General features: G+C 35.4%; 1 pseudogene; it reads left to right on the top strand.

The window, feature by feature from the left end:
* The first annotated feature begins 488 nt into the window (after positions 1 to 488).
* LOC119343689 lies at positions 489 to 4,784 on the top strand (annotated as a pseudogene).
* Positions 4,785 to 5,806: the final 1,022 nt, after the last annotated feature.

Here is a 5,806-nt window from a genome sequence, read left to right as displayed (position 1 = left end):
TCCAATATTTCTAGTTGTAAGGCCTGCAGTAATTCTTATCCCGTGTTTATTTGATTGCTAGCTTTGAAAAAATGCAATCTTCAATTACAAGTTATTATTTTCTAATCTAAGTTTGCTCTCAATATATATGGTATTAATCAAAACCGTCAATGCATGAACGAGGGTGGTTAATATGTGTGATTGAACACGTGGTCTACACTTATTAGACTCCTTGATGATAGGGATTTATGAGTTGAGCCAAATAAACTAGAAAAAAGAGGATATGACCTTACCATGGGCAGGAGAAACATTACTATATGCTGATAACAACAAAAAGTAAATTGATAAATACAATGAATTATGATTGTTTCTACACAAAGAAGAGTCATCAGTTGCCTCAAATAATCCAACAAAGGCAATCTTATTTTAATGTTGATCTATTTAGATGGAGGAACTACCCTAGCTATGCATGCACAATCCAACTAAATTCACGATGGCTGTGATTTCAGGTATGGTACAATTTTTAGGACAAATTTGCTTGGTGAAGACCTCATCGTCTCCATGGATCAAGAGTTGAACAACTTAGTGTTCCAAAAAGAGGAGAAGTTGTTCCAAATTTGGTATCCGGAGTCAATCATGAAAATCATGGGAGCTGACTGCATTATTGCGACACTCGGGACCTTCCACAAGCACCTCAGGACACTGATACTTCGGCTCTTCGGCCCATAAAACCTCAGGTTGGTACTGCTCCATGAAGTGCAGCAGACGGCCCAGGCTAGTCTGCTCTCCTGGCTTGATCATCCTAGCATCGAAGTGAAAGAGGAAACATCTAGCGTATGTCCTTGTATCAGCCTCTCCCTATGTTATTGGTGTTGTGCTTTCAGCTAAACAACTTGATTAAATAGTAAATACTATAATTTATTATTGTTTAATTAGCAAAGCTAATATATACATGATGGATCAAGCAACTCCATAATTTCCTTTTCGTAGATGATATTCAGCATCACGGCCAAGCGATTAATCAGCTATGACTCCTCAAGCTCTGATGGGAAGTTGTGGAAGGAATTTGATGCATTTCTTCAGGGACTACTAGCATTTCCACTTTACATTCCTGGCACGGCATTCTACAAATGTATGCAGGTAATTAGGGACTACTACCACCCTCATATTTCCCCATATCATTGCATAAAATAAAGTCTTATGAAAAAATTGACTAATAGAGATTCTCGCCAATTGGACAGGATCCGCCACTACATTCTATGTTTGTACAATTGCACCCAATAGTATTCCCATGAAACAACAATTTCACCCAGTAGTAAGAAAATAGTGTGTATATACAACTTAGTTAATTGGGACACATGGTGCTTGGGCACGTGGTTGGAAATGATAAATTCAAAACATATTTTTATATGTACTATTTCCTCGTTGCATAGGGCCGGAAGAATGTCATGAAGATTTTGAAAGAAATGTTCAATGAGAGGAAGAAGGCAACATATCGTGAGAATGTTGACTTTATTGATATCTTGATCAACGACCTGAAGGAGGGGAAGACATTAATGGATGAGAAAATTGCGTTGGATTTGCTCTTCTTATTATTGTTTGCAGGCTTTGAAACCACGTCATCCGGGATAACTGCGGCACTAAAGTTTCTAGACAATGATCCCAAGGCACTGCAGGAACTAATAGTAAGTGTCGACAAAGAGAAGTAGCCACTTAAGTGCGTTTATCACCAGTTTGAAAATGATGTTTCTCTCTAGACATACACATTAGAATTCTTCAACCACACTACTGGACACAGACGTGCATATGTGCATTTTATTACACACAATACACTAGTTTAGCGTGTACACTTCCATACATAGTTACTGAAAAAATATGCATGATTATCCATCTTACTGTTGGTTGTAGTTATACCCCACCAAAAAGTAGTCGCAACTAGGTGGTCTTGGATATTCCTATTACTTCCAATCTAGCACTAGATACTAAGTTATGTTACAAACTCCTTAGACCATGTGAAATCTATATTGATATATCCGACATATAGTAATACCAAAAAGATTTCATATCCATATAGACAATTAATTAAGCCAGCCACAATTCAAGAAAATGATTGTATATATAATGAGGTAACTTGTGTAAACAAATTACTAATTAATTTAGATTTACAATTTCCAGGAGGAGAACAACAACATCCGGAAAAGAAGGATCAATCCTGACTCTGAAATCACATGGGAGGAATACAAGTCCATGAAATTTACATCACATGTATGTAGCTTGTCTCTCTTCAGCCTTTATTTTTCATGACATCAACCATACACACATGTAAACCTGTCCATTCATATTGTGTAATTAGTGGCATGAACACTTGTACATGTTACATTATTTCATCAGCTTCATTGTGATTTGTAGGTCATACATGAAGCATTAAGGTTGGCTAACATTGCTCCCTTAATGTTTAGAAAAGCAACAGAGGAAGTGCATATTAAAGGTGAGGAGATTGTTCAAAGAAGTGAGATATGTAGGCCGGTAGGAGTAACCAACTGTAGATTTAGGAGAGATTTATGGGTGATCTGCTTATATTTATGTCTGTACGCATATAGGGAGTGTCTGCGCCCTTGTAATCATAAAAAGGACAAGGGTGACTATTGAAGCGGTAACAGTTTAACTTAATAATTTCTTAATATGTATTGTATATATGTTGGTGATTCGTGCAGGTTACACTCTTCCAAAAGGAATAAAGATAATGGTTAATCCTTCCAGCATTCATCTGGATCCTACAGTTTACAAAGATCCTAATCTGTTCAATCCTTGGAGGTGGAAGGTTTGTCAAATTTATCAATTTCAAAGGGATATTCCTTGTTGTTCCAATAAAACAATGCTTGTGTTTTTATTAGCAAGACAATATGGTTGAATGATATACGTCATTTCGAAAGTAGATGATATGTTATCATAATGTTTACTAGGTATTAATGTGATTATAAATTTTTAGTTAACATGCATCCCCAACATAGCTGGAAATCTACATATTATGAGAAAAAGTAGCTCAAAATCTTTCTAAGAATGGAAAAGTAGCTCATGACCAGTAGCCCTAAAACTAAGTAATGTTTATTTTCTAAGGAAAATATTATGGCATGAAGAGTATTGGACAGATTTTTCAACAAGGAAGTACGATAAGGGAAAAATGATTTGACATGGAACTAAAATACATGAGAATAGCTAGTTATCTTGTCTGGTTCTTTCATCCCTAATATTTTCTTGCCAAAGCACTAAAAAGGGGAGCTCTAGGAAGATTTCAAATAGGTGGGGTACTTATTGTAATGCAAAACAACTCTCTCTGAAACCCGTGACAACTTTGTACACAGGATACTACTGAACCAGTTGGTGGCTCCTCAAAGGAGTTCATGGCCTTTGGAGGCGGGATACGATTATGTGTTGGTGCCGACTTTGCTAAGCTACAAATGGCCATTTTCATGCATTGCTTAGTTACCAAATATAGGTGAATTGCCTTTTCATGTACTTTTAATAATAATTGAGATTACCCTTCCAACAATAATAAGTATTTATTTAGTTATTTAATATACATATCAGTGCTTACTCATGTAGTTCTTGATTTTTTTATTGCATACAGAACACATCACTAGGGCCTAAACACATCAGATCTTAATATGTTCCTTTGGTACAAGATGTCTTTCTAGTTGTCAAATCTTACTCAAGTGGACCTAGTCCGCTGCAACAAAGGTCTATAGTATACCTCCATAAAATAGGTATAGAATAGAATAAAAGAAAAGGCGTTACAAAAACGAATATTACATTATGGATTCTAGGTAAGATACTTAGAACGTAAAGAAAATTCCATCTAAGAAAACAACACGCAATAAACGAGAACACAAAATTGAATAACCATCAATCATTTTGACCCCCTTCCCATCCCTTCATGGATTTGCTTGCTCAACACTAAAAGAACCATTGCTCATACCCATAGATCCTAAGGTGGTTATCTCCATCTCAACCATATTTGGAGGCCTCGATGTTCTTTGGTACATATTAGAAGGATAGAACTATTTTTTTTCCTTAATGGAGCATCCAGTGTCAGAGTAAGGACCAAATGTTCTAACATGAGAGGTAGCACAATGAATGTGTAACTTTGATGGCACAACTATGTTGTATAAACCCATTCTTATGTATTTCTATAATAGGCATCTATTATTTGTACTTATGAAAAACAATTGTAGAACGAGAAGATGGATTATGTTTTTTATCATCATTTCTTACATGGAAGTTTTTATTTCTGTAAAATGCATTTTGCACCACTGCTTGGTACAAAATATATGACTTGGTCATAGTTGTGCAGTCAGATTTTTGTCCTTGACCACTAATTAGTCAAAATAATTTGTACTTTATTAAATAAAAAATATAAGATTACTCTTCATATAGTATAGTTTAAAAATATAATTTTATAGTCATTTAAATGCATGTACATTAAAAAATAAATTATCAATGTTGCTGGCGCAAAAAATTCTTAAGCACAAACTATTATACATGAAAGTTATTAGCGGGCACTTAGTTTTTTAGATTAGTGTTAACTCCATGGATGTAATTAACATGGATTATCTTCAATGTGTTTAGTACAAAAAATACAATATAGTATAAAAAGTAGAATATTGTAAATAAATCTTGACTCTCTAAATTTTAAACTTGTGTGTTCATTCTTCAGTTGGAGAACGATCAAGGGAGGAACCATGGTGCTTTGTCCTGGACTACAATTTCCTGGTGGTTTTCACATACAACTTCTCGCAAAAGTTTGATGTGTGATTGTTAATGATTCAATAAGTGCAAGATCTCTAAGCTGCTAGAGGATCCACAATGTGTCTTTTATACAAATCACTCATATGGTATCATGTGTTGCTATGGACTAAATAATTAGGTATAAACATTGTACAAACCATGGTTTGTTTCAAAAGGTTGTTTTTAGCAAAGTGCATGTGTAGTTTTGTTGGAAATATGCCTTAGAGGCAATAATATTTGTATTATTATATTTCGTGTTCATGATTAAATAATTTATATTCTATGCCATAATTGTTATAATCCTGCAATATGCGATTCAGTGGAAAGCTCATATGCACGTGTGTAATGATAAACGGTTATTTAATAGGTTCCTAGTCTTGCCCCTAGGACTACCTCAAGTGTTGTTGGTGATCACATTTTTTGGATCTTAGTATATCGTTTAAAGTGTTAAGCAATAGTCCTAAAACAACTTTGAGATTATGATGTTGGAAGAATGATCATATTGAATTGACGCAAATTTGTTTTGACTTACGTTAATATCGTTTGTATTCAATTGTAATAACATGGAGTGTTAATGTGCGAGTTTGCTCCTTAGACCATGAGAGTATTGTGGTCACTTCTTACCGTATGGTGGGGTTTGGGGTTGCTCAAACGTCACCTGTAACAGGTGATCATAACGACAACTTACATGTTCATCGAAAAGTTTGACATGTGAACGGATAACTCGAGAGTGGGATTTGCTCCTCCGACGATGGAGAAATATTTTTAGGGCCCTCTCGTTGTGACGGCATCCATCTTTGTCTGGCGAGACACAAGTGACTATGTCACAGGGATGCTGGAATACAATGACGAGATAGAAGAACAAAACTGGTAATGAGAATTTTGGTATAATAAGCATGTGATGACTTAGGAGGATACCGATGCATCCCGGGTTTTGTAAAGTATAGAGAAGCAAAGGGGACATCACATGATAAAAAAGATTCCATTCATGTCTATGAGTTACCGAACCTATGGGGTCACAAGCTTAAGGCAATCACAATCT

Source organism: Triticum dicoccoides, unplaced genomic scaffold (genome assembly GCF_002162155.2).
Source record: "Triticum dicoccoides isolate Atlit2015 ecotype Zavitan unplaced genomic scaffold, WEW_v2.0 scaffold137610, whole genome shotgun sequence".
Lineage (NCBI taxonomy): Eukaryota > Viridiplantae > Streptophyta > Magnoliopsida > Poales > Poaceae > Triticum > Triticum dicoccoides.
Note: the sequence above shows the minus strand (reverse complement) of the source record. Positions and strands in the feature narration are given on the sequence as shown.